Source organism: Artemia sp. Qi Xiang Cuo, chromosome 19, assembly GCF_049724085.1.
Source record: "Artemia sp. Qi Xiang Cuo chromosome 19, ASM4972408v1, whole genome shotgun sequence".
In the NCBI taxonomy this organism is placed as follows: domain Eukaryota; kingdom Metazoa; phylum Arthropoda; class Branchiopoda; order Anostraca; family Artemiidae; genus Artemia; species Artemia sp. Qi Xiang Cuo.
Window position 1 is genome coordinate 62006320 of NC_142812.1, and position 15675 is coordinate 62021994.

Consider the following 15675-nt stretch of genomic DNA (forward strand, 5'->3'; position numbering starts at 1 on the left):
TGAAGGTCAGTAAATCATTCCGTTGTTTTTTTTTGTTAAACACGATTGGCTGAAACAAAAGCAGAACTTTTAAAATCACAACAACTAAAGGACAGTAAATAATTCCTTTGTTTTTTTTTTTTAAACACGATTGGCTGAAACAAAAGCGGAACTTTTAAAATCACAACAACAAATGTTGATAAATTGATTCCTTTGTTTTTTTTTTGTTTAAGATGTTAGATGCAATAAAAGCGGACCTGTGAAAATCCAAAAAACTAAAGATCAGTAAATATCTACATTGTTTTTTTTTGTTGTCAACGATGTGCTGAAATAAAAGCGAAACTTTTGAAATAACAAATGATGGTAATTAAATAATTCCTTTGTTTTTTTTTTTGTTAAGAACGATAAGCTTATACAAAAACATACATCTCAAAATCACAGAAATGGACTTTAATTAAATGTTACCTTTGTTTTTTTCTTAATAACGTCGGATAGAAACAAAAAAAAAACCCTTTAAATCATATCAACGGATGTTTACTAAATGATTCCTTTGTTTTTTTGTTCAAAACGATATGCTGAAATAAATGCGGAAGTCTTAAAATCACAACAACTGATGGTCAGTAAATAATTCCTTTGTTTTTGTTTTTGTCAAACACGATTGGCTGAAATAAAAGTGGAACTTTTGAATTCACAACAACTGAAGGTCATTAAATAATTCTTTTTGTTTTTTTTTGTTAAACACGATTGGCTTAAATAAAGGCGGAACTTTTAAAAACAAACTAATCCCTTTGTTTTTTGTTATTTTTAAATACTATTGGCTGAAATAAAAGCGGAACTTTTAAAATAACAACAACTGAAGGTCAGTAAATAATTCCTTTGTTTTTTTTAAACACGATTGGCTGAAACAAAAGTAGAACTTTTAAAATCACAAAAACTGAAGTTCATTAAATGATTCCTTTATTTTTTTGTTAAACGCGATTGGCTGAAATAAAAGCGGAACTCTTAAAATCAAAACAACTGGATGTCAGTAAATAATTCCATTTTTTTTTGTTAAACACGATTGGCTGAAACAAAAGCGGAATTTTTAAAATCAAAACAACTTAAGTTCAGTAAATAATTCCTTTGATTTTTTTTTAAACGCGATTGGTTTAAATAATAGCGGAATTGTTAAAATCACAAGAATGGTAGTTATGTAAGTGATTACTTTGTTTTTTTTTTAAACACATTTGACTTATACAAACGAAGAACATTTAAAATTACAACAACTCATGGTCAGTAATTATGACCTTTGTTTTTTTTGTTAATCACGAATGGTTGAATCTCCTTAAGATCTTTTATAATCACAACAACTGATTGTAATTCTAAAATTCCTTTGTTTTTTTTTGTGTAAACAGATTTTCTAAAACAAGAAAAGATATTTTAAAATAACAACAACTAAAGGTCAGTAAATACTTCCTTCATGAAATGATTCCGCAAATGATTCCTTCAGTAAATAATTCCTTTGTTTTTTTTTGTTAAACACTATTGATTGAAACAAAAGAAGAACTCCTAAAATAACAACAACTAAAGGTAATAATATGATTCCTTTGCTTTTTTTGTTAAACACTATTTGCTGAAATAAAACAGGAATTCATAAAATAACAACAGTTGATGAACAGTAAATAGTTCCATTGTTTTTTTTTGTTAAAAACGACTAAATAAAATAAAAGAAGAACTTATAAAATAACAACTGAAGGTAAGTAAATAATTCCTTTGTTTTTTTTTGTTAAACACGATTGGCTGAAATAAAAGCGGAACTTTTAAAATCACAACAACTGAAGGTCAGTAAATAATTCCTTTGTTTTTTTTTAAATACGATTGGCGTAAATAAAAGTGGAACTTTTAAAATCAGAACAACTGAAGGTCAGTAAATAATTCCTTTTTTGTTAAACACGATTGGGTGAAATAAAATCGGAACTTTTAAAATCAAAACAACTGAATTTCAGTTAATGATTACTTTGTTTTTTTGTTAAACACGATTGGCTGAAATAAAAGCGGAACTTCTAAAATCACAACAACTGAAGGTCAGTAAATAATTCATTTTTTTTAAAACGATTGGCTGAAATAAAAGCGGAACGTCAAGGTCATTAAATAATTCCTTTGTTTTTTTTGTTAAAAACGTTTGGCTGAAACAAAATAAGAAATTCTAAAATAACAACAACTGAAGGTCAGTATATAATTCCTTTGTTTTTTTGTTAAACACGATTGGCTGAAATAAGAGCGGACCAGTTCAAATCAAAACAACTGAAGGTCATAAAATAATTCCATTGTTTTTTTGTTAAACATAATTGACTGAAATAAAAGCGGAACTTTTAAATCACAACTGAAGGTCAGTAAATAATTCCTTTGTTTTTTTTTTGTTAAACAAGATTGGCTGAAATAAAAGCGGAACTTTTAAAATCACAACAAATTAAGTTAATTAAATAATTCCTTTTGCTTTTTTTAAAAATATTGGTTGAAAAAAAATTGGAACTCTTAAAATCACAGCTGAAGTTCATTAAGTAGGTCCTTTGTTTTTTTTGTTACACATGTGGTGCTTACTCAAAAGCGTACAACAAATATTCACAACAACTGCAGGATTTTTTTTAATTTCTTTGTTTTTTTGTTTTGCTCGATGGGTAGAAACAACATTGGTACTTTTATTTTCACAACTGAAATTCATTATAAAATTCCTTTTGTTTTTTTTTGTTATTATTGATTTGCTGAAATAAAAGCTTGATATTTTAGATCACAGCAACTGAATGTCAATAAATAATTCCTTTGTTTTTTTTTGTTGAACAAGATTGGCTGAAATAAAATCGGAACAAATGAAGGTTAGTAAATAATTCTTTTTGTTTTTTTTTGCTGTACACGATGGGATTAAACAAAAGCGGAACTTTTAAAGTCACAGCCACTGAAGGTCAGTGAAAGTTTCCTTTGTTTTTTTTGTTATAATCGAGTTGCAGAATCGAGTGCAGACCACTTGGTATCACAACAACTGTTGATCAGTAAATGATTCCTTTTTTTTTGTTATTACCGATTTGCTATCATAGAAGAGATACTCTTAAATTCACAACAACTATTGGACATATCATAATACCTTTGTTTTTTTGTTATACACGATTGGTAGAAACAAAATCAGAACTTCTAATATAACAACAACTGGAGGTCAGAATAATTCCATTTTTTTTGTTAAAAGAAATTGGCTGAAATAAAAGCGGAACTTTTAAAATAACAACAACTGAAGGTCAGTAAATGATTCCTTTTGTTTTTTTTTGTTAAACACGATTCGCTGAAAAAAAACAGTAACTTTAAAAATCACAACTGAAGATCTTTAAATGATTCCTTTTGTTTTTTTTTTGTTATAACTGTTTGGATTAGCCAATATCATAATTTTTAATTTCACAATTGTAGGTCAATATACAATTCCTTTGTTTTTTTTTTGTTAAACTCGTCCGGCTGGTACAAACGCAGAACACCCAATGTATAAACAACTGAAGGTCAGTCATTGATTCCTTTGTTTTTTTTATAAAAAATTTGCCGAAACAAAAGTGAAACTTTTAAAATAAATACTGAAGTTTAATAATTTATTCCTTTGTTTTTTTTGTTAAATACGAGTGGCTTAAACAAAAGTATGCAACTTAAAATCAAAGAAACTGCATTTCATTAAATAATCCCTTTGTTTTTTTAAACACGATTGGCATAAATAAAAGCAGACATCAGAAAATCACAACAACTGATATTCGGTGAACGATTACTTTGTTTTTTTGTTGTACGCGTTGGGCTTAAATAAAAGCTGAACAGCTGTAATCACAACAACTGAAGGTCAGTAAAAGATTCCATTTTTTTGTTAAGAGCTATAGTTTGAAATAAAATTAGAACTCTGAAAAGTACAGCAAAAGAAGTTCAGCAAATAATCCCGTTGTTTTTTTTTGTTATAAATGATTTATAGAAACAAAAGCGGAACTTTTAAAATCACAGCCACTCAAGGTCAGTAAATGATTCCGTTTTTTTTTTTTTTTAAAGACTATTGGCTTAAATAAAAGCAGAACTTTTAAATCACGACAACTAAAGGTCAGAAAATAATTCCTTTGTTTTTTTTTTGTTAAACACGATTGGTTGAAACATAGGCAGAACTTTTAAAATCACAACAACTCAAGGTCAGTAAATTATTCCTTTGTTTTTTTTTGTTATATACGTTTGACTGAAACACAAGCGGAACTCTTCAAATCACAACTGACTTCTATATACTGATTCCTTTGTTTTTTTTGTTTAGCATTATTGTCTTTAACAAAAGTAAACCTTCTAAAATCACAACAACTGAAGATCAGTCAATGATTTCTTTGTTTTTTTGTTAATAACGAGTGACTGAAACAAACTCGTACACTTTAAAATCACAACTGAAGGTCAGTAAATGATTCCTTTGTTTTTTTGTTAAACACGATTGGCTTAAATAAAAGTGTAACTTTTAAAATCACAACAACTGAAGGTCAGTAAAGAATTCCTTTGTTTTTTTTTTGTTTAACATGTTTGTCAGAAATAAAATCGTAACTATTAAAATCACAAAAACTGAAGTTTATTATAAAATTCTTTTTGTTTTTTTTGTTAAGCGTACGTTGTTTAAACTAACGCGTAACTTTTAAAATTGAAGTAACTGAAGGTCAGTAATTGATTCCTTTGTTTTTTTTTGTTAATCACATGGGGCTGATTCACAAGCGGACCCCTTGAAGTCACAACAACTAAAATCCAGTGAATGTATCCTTTGTTTTTGTTAATAACGATGGGTAGATGTAATATCGGAACTCTTAAAGTCACAAAAACTAAAGGTCAATAAATAATTCATTTGTTTTTTTTTTAAACGCGATTGGTTGAAATAAAAGCGGAACTGCTAATATAAAAACAGCTGAAGGTCAGAATAATTCCATTTTTTTTGTTAAAAACTATTTGTTGAAACAAAAGCGTAATTTTAATAATCAAAACAACTGAAGGTCAGTAAATAATTCCGTTGTTTTTTTTTTAAACACGATTGATTGAAATAAAAGCGGAACTGTTAAAATCCCAACAACTGAACATCAGTCAATAATTCCTTTGTTTTTTTGTTAAACATTAGTGGCTGAAATAAAAGAGTTACACTTAAAATCACAACAACTGTTGGTCTTTAATTAATTCCTTTGTTTTTTTTGTAATACTCGTTATGTTGAAACAAAAGAAGACATTCAAAAATCACAACAACTGAAGTTCAGATACTATATCCTTTGTTTTTTTTTGTTAAACATCATTTGCTGAAATAAAAGCGGAACTTTTAAAATCACAACAGCTGAAGGACAGTAAATAATTCCTTCATGAAATGATTCCGCAAATGATTCCTTCAGTAAATGATTCCTTTGTTGTTTTTTGTTGAACACGATTGGTGGAAATAAAAGCGTAAATCTTAAAATCACAAGTGAAAGTCAGTAAATAATTCCTTTGTTTTTTTTGTTAAACACGCTTGGCTGAAATAAAAGCGTACCTTTTAAAATCACAACAACGGAAGGTCAGTAAATAATTCCTTTGTTTTTTTTAACACGACTGGCTGAAACAAAAGCAGACCTTTTAAAATCACAACTGAAGGTCAGTAAATAATTCCTTTGTTTTTTTTTGTTAAACACGTTTGTCTTAAAAAAAAGCGTAAATCTAAAAATAAAACCAAATTAAGGTAAATAAATAATTCCTTTTTTTTTTTTTTTGTTAAACACTACGGGCTTAAACAAAAGCGTAACTTTTAAAATAACAACTGATGGTCAGTAAATTATTCCTTTGTTTTTTTTGTTATACACTATTGGCTGAAATAAAAACGGAACTCTTAAAATAATAGCAACTGAAGGTCAGTAAATGATTTCTTTGTTTTTTTTAAACAAGATTGGTTGAAACAAAAGCGGAACTTTTAAAATCACAACTGAAGGTCAGTAAATAATTCCATTGTTTTTTTTGTTAAACACGATTGGATGAAATAAAAGCGTACCTCTATAATTCACAACAACTGAAGTAAAGTGATTAATTCCTTTTTTTTTTTTTTAAACACGTTGGGCTTATACAAAAGCGGACCTTTTAAAGTCACAACAACTGAAGTTCATTAAATGATTCCTTTGTTTTTTTTGTTATACTCGATTTACTGTATCTCAAGCGGACCTTTTGCTTTAACAACCACTGAAAGACAGTCAATAAGTCCTTTGTTTTTGGTTTAAAAGCTTTTTTAAGTTACAATAGCAGTCCTTTTAATATAACAACAACTAAAGGTTATTAAATACTTCAATTTTTTTGTTAAACTCGATTTGTTTAAACAAAATTATACCTCTAAAAAACAAACAAGATGAAGGCAAGTATTTGTTTCCTTTGTTTTTTTTTGTTAAACATGTTTTGCTTACACATAAGAGTACAATTTCGAATCACAGCAACTGATGGACAGTAAACAATTCCTTTTGTTTTTTTTGTTATACCAGAGTGGTATTAATACCATCAGTACTTTATAGTCACAACAACTGAAGACAATAAAATTATTCCTTTGTTTTTTTTGTTAAAAACGATGTGCTTCAACAAAAGCGGACCTCTTAATATCACAACAACTGAAGGTCAGTAAATATTTCCTTTGTTTTTTTTTTGTTAAACAAGATGGGTGTAAACAAAAGCAAACCTCTTAAAATCACAACAACTGTAGGTCAGTAAATAATTCCGTTGTTGTTTTTGTTAAACACGATTGGCTGAAATAAAAGCGGACCTTTTAAAGTCACAACAACTGAAGGTTAGTAAATGATTCCGTTGTTTTTTTGTTAAACACAATTGTCTGAAATAAAAGATGACCTTTTAAAGTCACAACAACTGAAGGTCAGTAAATAATTCCTTTGTTTTTTTTGTTAAACACAATTGGCTGAAATAAAAGCGGAAATTTTAAAATCACACCAACTGAAGGTCAGTAAATAATTCCTTTGTTTTTTTTTGTTAAACAAGATTGGTTGAAATAAAAGCAGAACTTTTAAAATCATAGCAACTGAAGGTCAGTAAATAATTCCATTGTTTTTTTTTGTTTAACACGATTGGCTGAAATAAAAGCAGAACTTTTAAAATCACAACTTAAGGTAATTAAATAATTCCTTTGTTTTTTTTTTTGTTAAAAAATTTTTTTTTAAATAAAAGCCGAAAATTTTATATCACCACAACTGAAGGTTATCAAATGATTCCTTTTGTTTTTTTTTGTTAAAAACGAGTTGCTTAACCAAAAGCAAAACTTTTAAAATCCCAACTCATGGTCAGTAAAAGATTCCTTTGTTTTTTTTGTTAAAAACGAATGGCTTAAACAAAAGCGTAACTTTTAAAATCACAACAACTGAAGTTCATTAAATAATTCCTTTGTTTTTTTTTTTTAAACACGATTGGATTAAAAAAAAGCGTAAATTTTAAAATCACAACAACTGAAGGTCATTAAATAATTCTTTTTTTTTTTTTTTGTTAAACACGAGTGGCTGAAATAAAATCGAAACTTTTAAAATCACAACAACTGAAGGTCAGTAAATAATTCCTTTGTTTTTTTGTTAAAAACTTTTGGATTAAATAAAAGCGGAACTCTTAAAATCACAACAACTGAATGTCAGTAAATAATTCCTTTTTTTTGTTAAACACGATTTGCTGAAACAAAAGCGGAACTCTTATAATCACAAGATCTGAAGGTCAGTAAATGATTTCTTTGTTTTTTTGTTAAACACGATTGACTGAAACAAAAGCGGAACTTTTAAAATCACAACAACTGAAGGTCAGAATAATTCCATTTTTTTTGTTAAACACGATTGGCTAAAATAAAATCGGAACTCTTAAAATAACAAAAAATCAAAGACATTAAATTATTCCTTTGTTTTTTTTGTTAAATAATAATGTTCTAAATAAAAGAATAAATTTTAAACTAACAAAAAATGAAGTTAAGAAAATGATTCCTTTGTTTTTTTTTGTTAAACACGATTTGTTGAAAAAAAAGCAGAACTGTTAAAATCAAAAAAACTGAAGGTCAGTAAATAATTCCATTGTTGTTTTTTGTTGAACACGATTGGTGAAATAAAAGCGGAACTTTTAAAATCACAACTGAAGGTCAGTAAATAATTCCTTTTTTTTTTTTCTTAAACACGATTGGCTGAAATAAAAGCGGAACTTTTAAAATCACAACAACTGAAGGTCAGTAAATAATTCCTTTGTTTTTTTTAAACAAGACTGGATGAAACAAAAGCAGACCTTTTAAAATCACAACTTAAGGTCAGTAAATAATTCATTTGTTTTTTTTTGTTAAACACGATTGGCTGAAATAAAAGCGGAACTTTTAAAATCACAACAACTGAAAGTCAATAAATAATTCCTTTTGTTTTTTTTTGTTAAACACAATTGACTTAAATAAAAGCGTAATTTTTAAAATCACAACTGAAGGTCAGTAATAAATTTTATTTTTTTTTTTTTTTCAACATGATCGACTGAAACAACAGCGGAACTCTTAAAATAAAAACAACTCAAGGTCAGAATATAAGTCCTTTGTTTTTTTTTAAACACGACTGGCTGAAACAAAAGTAGAACTTTTAACACAACAACTGAAATTCATTAAATATTTCCCTTTTTTTTTTTTGTTAAAAACGATTGTTTGAAATAAAAGTGTAACTTTAAAAATAACAACAACTTAAGGTAATTAAATAATTCCTTTTTTTTTTTTATTAAACACTTTTGGCTTAAATAAATTAGTACCTTTTAAAATCACAACAACTGATGGTCAGTAAATAAGCCCTTTGTTTTTTTTGTTAAAATAGTGTTGCGGAAATAAAAGCTGACCCTTTAAAATACCAAAAAATGAGGATTAGTAAATGATTTCTTTGTTTTTTTGTTATAAACTAATGACTTAAATAAAAGCAGTCATGTTAAAATCACAGCAGCTGAAGGTCAGTAAATAATTCCATTTTTTTTTTTAAACACGATTGGTTGAAATAAAAGTAGAAATCTTAAAATCAGAGCAGCTGACGGTCTTTAAATTATTCCGTTGTTTTTTTTGTTGAGCATTATGGACTTAAATAAAAGCGGACATTTTAAAATAACAGCAACAGAGGGTAAGTAAATAATTCCTTTTGTTTTTTTGTTAAACACGATTGGCTGAAATAAAAGCGGAACTTTGAAAATCACAACAACTGAAGGTCAGTAAATAATTCCTTTGTTTTTTTTGTTAAACACGATTGGCTGAAATAAAAGCGGAACTCTTAAAATCACAACTGAAGTTCATTAAATAATTCCTTTGTTTTTTTTTTTGTTAAACATTATTAGCTGAAATAAAATCGTAACTCCTAAAATCACAACAACTCAAGTTAATTAAATGAGTCCTTTGTTTTTTTTTAAACATGACAGGCTGAAACAAGATTGAAAATCTTTATATCACAACTAACGGATGTAAAACGATTCCTTTGTTTTTTTCTGTTAAGAACGATTGTGTGAAACAAAAGTAGAACTCTTAAAATCACAACAACTGAAGGTCAGTAAATAATTCCTTTTGTTCTTTTTTGTTAAACACGATTGGCTGAAATAAAAGCGGAACTTTTAAAATCACAACAACTGAAGGTCAGTAAATTATTCCTTTCTTTTTTTTGTTAAACACGATTGGCTGAAACAAAAGCAGAACTTTTAAAATCACAACAACTCAAGGTCAGTAAATCATTCCATTTTTTTTTTTGTTAAACACGATTGGCTGAAATAAAAGCGGAACTCTTAAAATTACAACTCAATGTCAGTAAATAATTCCTTTTTTTTTTTGTTAAACACGATTGGCTGAAATAAAATCGGAACTTTTAAAATCACAACAACTAAAGGTCAGTAAATAATTCCTTTGTTTTTTTCTTTAAAAATTATTGTATTAAATAAAATAGTAACTCTTAGAATCTCAACTGATGGTAATTAAATGTTTCCTTTTTTTTGTTAAACACGATTGGCTTAAATAAAAGCGGAACTTTTAAAATCACAACAACTGAAGGTCAGTAAATGATTCCTTTGTTTTTTGTTAAACACGATTAGCTGAATTAAAAGCGGAACTGTTAAAATCACAACAACTGAAGGTCAGTAAATAATTCCATTGTTAAACACGACTGGCTTAAATAAAAGCGGACCTTTCAAAATCACAAGAACTGAAGGTCAGTAAATAATTCCTTTTTTTTGTTAAAAACGATTGGCTGAAATAAAATCATAACTTTCAAAATCACAACAATTTAAGGTAAGTAAATAATCCCTTTTTTGTTAAACACGATTGGCTGAAATAAAAGCGGAACATTTAAAATCACAACAACTGAAGGTCAGTAAATGATTCCTTTGTTTTTTTTAAAAACGACTGAATTAAAAAAATGTGTACATTTTAAAATCAAAACACATGAAGGTAATTAAATGATTTCTTTGTTTTTTTGTTACACAAGATTGGCTGAAATAAAAGCGGAACTTTTAAAATCACAACAACTAAAGGTCAGTAAATAATTCCATTGTTTTTTTATTGAACACGATTGATTGAAACAAAAGCAGAACTATTAAAATCACAATAACTGAAGGTCAGTAAATGATTCCTTTGTTTTTTTTTGTTAAACACAATTTACTGAAAAATAAGAAGAACTTTTGAAATCACAACAACTCAAGGTCAGTAAATAATTCCATTGTTTTTTTTTTGTTAAACACGATTGGTTGAAATAAAAGCGTTACTTTTAAAATCACAACAACTGAAGGTCAGTAAATTTTTTGTTAAACACGATTGGTTTAAATAAAAGTGTTACTTTCAAAATCACAAAAACTGAAAGTCAGTAAATAATTCCTTTGTTTTTTTTTAAAACACTACTTGCTGAAATAATATAGTATATTTTAAAATCACAAAAACTGATGTTAATTAAATGATTCCTTTGTTTTTTTGTTAATAAAGTTGTGCTTAAATAAAAGCGAAAATTTTAATATCACAACAACTGAAAGTTAGTAAATAATTCCGCTTAAAAGTTCCGCTTTTGTTTCAGCCAATCGAGTTTAACAAAAAAAGGAATTATTTACTGACCTTCAGTTGTTGTGATTTTAAGAGTTCCGCTTTTATTTAAGCCAATCGTGTTTAACAAAAAAAAACAAAGGAATTATTTACTGACCTTTAGTTGTGTTGATTTTAAAAGTTCCGCTTTTATTTAAGACAATCGTGTTTAACAAAAAAAAACAAAGGAATTATTTAATGACCTTGAGTTGTGATTTTAAGAGTTACGCTTTTATTTAATCCAAACTTGTTTAACAAAAAAAAAAAAGAATTATTTAATGACCTTCAGTTGTTGTGATTTTAAAAGTTCTGCTTTTTTTTCAGCCCATCGTTTTTAACAAAAAAAAATAGGAATTATTCTCGATATTTCAGGTGTATTGAAACGAGGAGGTCTGCCGTTGTTTCTACCTAACGTTTTTAACAAAAAAAAAGGAATTATTTACTGACTTTCTGTTTTTGGGATTTTAAAAGTTCCACTTATGAATAAGCCCATCATGTTTAACAAAAAAAACAAAGGACTTATTTAATGAACTTATGTTGTTGTGCTTTCAAAAATTCCAATTTTGTCTAAATCAGTACTTTTTAAAAAAAAACAAAGGAATCTTTTACTGAACTTTAGTTGTTGTGATACTCAAATTTATGCAACCGGTTCTATCAATAGTGTTTAACAAAAAAAACAAAGGGCTCAATAACTAACCTTCAATTGTTGTGATTTTAAGTGGTTCAAATCTGAGACTGCCCCTCGTTGTTAACAAAAAAACACAAAGGACTTACTTTAAGTATTTCAGTTGTTGTGTCTATATGTTGTTTTATTTTGTTTAAACCAATCGTTTTTAAATAAAAAAAAAAAAGGAAATAATTACTGACCAGTATTTTTTTTTGTTTTAAAAGTTCTGAAATTATTTCTGAAGATCGTGTTTAACAAAAAAAAAACAAAGGGAGCATTTACTGAATTACAGTTGTTGTGACTTTAAAAGTTCCGCTTTTGTTTCAGCTCGTCGGGTTTAACAAAAAAAAAACAAAGGGAACTAGTTATGACCTTTAGTTGTGCTTTTAAGACGTACACTTCTATTTAAAACAATCGTGTTTAACAGAAAAAAAACAAAGGTATCATTTACTGACCTTCAGGTGTTGTTATTTTAATATTTCAGATTTTATTTCAGAACATCTTGTTTAACAAAAAAAAACAAATGAAATATATTCGGACCATCTTCTGTTGTGATATTAAGTGTTCTGATGTTGTTTCCACCAATCGTTTTTAACAAAAAAAAACAAAGGACTTAATTCCAGACCTTCAGGGGTTGTGATTTTTAAATGTCTGCATTTGTATCCATCAAACGTGTTTAAAAAAAACAACAAAGGAATCATTTACTGTCCTTCAGGGGTGGTTTTTTTCTGTTGTCAGTATTTGTATAAACAAATCGTGTTTAAAAAAAATAAACAAAGGAATCATTTAATGACCTTTAGTTGTGCTTTTAAAAGTTAAGCTTTTGTTTCAGTCAATTTTGTTTAACAAAAAAAAACAAAGGAATTATTTACTTACGTTGAGTTGTTGTGTTTTTATAATTTACGCTTTTGTTTAATCCAATCGTGTTTAACAAAAAAAAAACAAAGGAATCATTTACTGACCTTCAGTTGTTGTGATTTTAAAAGTTACGCTTTTATTTCAGCCAAACGTGTTTAAAAAAAAAAAAAAATGAATTATTTACTTAACGTCATTTGTTTTTATTTTAAAAGTTCCTCTTTTATTTCACACAATAATTTTTAAAAAAAAAAAAACAACGGAATTATTTACTGACCTTCAGTTGTTATGATTATAACAATTCTGCTTTTGTTTCAGCAAATTGTGTTTAACAAAAACACAAAGGAATTATTTTCGTTGATTCAGTTGTTGTGATTTTAAGAGGTCCTCATTTAATTCAACCTGACTTGTTTAACAAAAAAAAAACAACGAACTTAATTAATGTCCTTCAGTTGTTGTTATTTTAAATGTTTCGCATTTATTTCAGAACAACGTGTTTAACAAAAAAACAAAGGAATTAATTAAAGAACAAAATCTTATGTTAAATCTTATTGTCCACTATTATTTCAGCCACTAGTGCTTGACAAAAAAACAAAGAACTTATTTAATGACTTTAAGTTTTTGTGATTTTACGTGGTCCACTTTTTTTTAAGCCAATCCTGCTAAAAACATCGATACTCAAGGTAAAAGTTTGAAACCACTTTTGTATTATACAGACCAAATCGGAGAGGTTTAGCTAGGTCAACTCACAATGTCATTCTATCATCATTAACCATTTTTATAGATTTACGTTGTCCCAAATTTATAACAAATTGCCTGAGTTAACAAGCCCTGGTTACAGTCTATTTCAAACTGACAACCCTGTTCAAACATCACTCGTGTATTATACAGAACACATTGAAGTATTTGCAAATGCTAAACCCTTTTTTGCACCTTAATAGGATCAAATTTGCAAATGCTAAAAGATTTTTTTTGCGAATGTCTATCAAACAAATCCGATTATAAAAACGTGTTTAATCACGTTGCTTGGAAAGGTATCCATAAGTATATGCTCTGGAAAGGCGCCAAGGAACGTAATCTCCCCAAATAACATCATTATAAGTACTCTAAGACACCTCACTCCCATCCCTCCAAAAATATTTTATTCAGAGATTTCTTGTTAAAAAATTATCCAATCACTAATTAGAATCAATCACACTCCTATTATTCAAACATTAATTAATATCGTTCATAGAGTCCAATTTGCGAATTCCTTATCTCTTGTTGCAAATGTCAATCAAACAATTCCGATTGTAAAAGCGTGTTTAATCACGTTGCTTGGAAACGTATCCATAAGTACATGCTCTGGAAAGGTGTCAAGGAACGTAATCTCCCCAAATAACACCATTATAAGTACTCTAAGACACCTCGCTCCCATCCCTCCAAAATATTTTATTCAGAGATTTCTTATTAAAAAATTATCCAATCACTAATTAGAATCAATCACACTCATGTTATTCAAACAATAATTAATATCGTTCATAGAGTCCAATTTGCGAATTCCTTACCCCATTTTTTCAAATGTAAAACAAACAATTCCGATTGTAAAAGCGTGTTTAATCACGTTGCTTGGTAAAGTATCGATAAGTACATGCTCTGAAAAGGTGCCAAGGAACGTAATCTCCCCAAATAACACCATTATAAGTACTCTAAGACACCTCACTCCCATCCCTCCAAAAATATTTTATTCAAAGATTTCTTGTTAAAAATTATCCAATTACTAATTAGAATCAATCACACTCCTATTATTCAAACATTAATTAATATCATTCATAGAGTCCAATTTGCGAATTCCTTATCCCTTTTTGCAAATGTCAGTCAAACAATTCCAATTGTAAAAGCGTGTTTAATCACGTTGTTTGGAATGGTATCCATAAGTACATGCTCTGGAAAGACGCCAAGGAACATAATCTCCCCAAATAACATCATAATAAGTACTCTAAGACACCTCGCTCCCATCCCTCCAAAAATATTTTATTCAGAGATTTCTTGTTAAAAAATTATCCAATCACTAATTAGAATCAATCACACTCCAACTATTCAATTATTAATTAATTTCATTCATTGACTCCAATTTGCGAATTCCTTATCCCTTTTTGCAAATGTTAATCAAAAAATTCCAATTGTAAAAGCGTGTTTAATCACGTTGCTTCGAAAGGTATCCATAAGTACATGCTCTGGAAAGACGCCAAGGAACATAATCTCCCCTTATAACACCATTATAAGTACTCTAAGACACCTCGCTCCCATCCCTCCAAAAATATTTTATTCAGAGATTTCTTGTTAAATAAATTTTGGAATGATGGGGGTGGCGGGTGGGCTGGTTGCCCTCCAATCACTTTTGACTATTAAAAAGGGTACTAGCCCTTCAAATCTCCAATCAAATGAGCCTGTTTTGAAGTTTCTACGACAACACCTTCTATTAAAACCTTATATCCTCCCAGGGCATAACTTAAAACCCTTGCCCTGAGGGTTGTGGGGGAGTGGCCTCCTTAAAAAGATATTTTCTATCTGGAAATCAACTACGCTGAACAAAATGGCTATATTCAAATTTTGATTGGATATGTTTGGGGGATTGACGGGCGTTGGGGGGGGGCTAGTTGCCCTCCAATCACTTTCAACTATTAAAAAGGGCACTAGCCACTCCAATTTCCAATAGAATGAGCCCTTTTCGAAGTTTCTACGACAACTCCTTCGAAACGAAGTGCCCAGGTATGGAGAAAAAAAACATATTGTGCCCCCATCGTTCTTTACTTAGATGCCCACCTGATCAAACTTTTCGTTACCCGGCAACACCTTTTCATCTTTAATTATTCCTAGCCTTAGTCGCTTATTCTTCTTAAAATTAATTTCAAATCTTTCTAGCACCCTGAACTCGCAAAACCTCTAAAAGTTCATTCATTTTGCTTACACTTTCATCTAGGATGCTTAAATCATCATCATAATCTAAGTCCAGGAGACTTTTTATACAAAATCCATCAAAATGATCCATATAAAGGGGGGGGGGATAGAACACAACTCTGCTCAACTCCTGATTTGATATAAAACGAGCTGCTAACCAAGTTATATCCTTCAAAGAAAT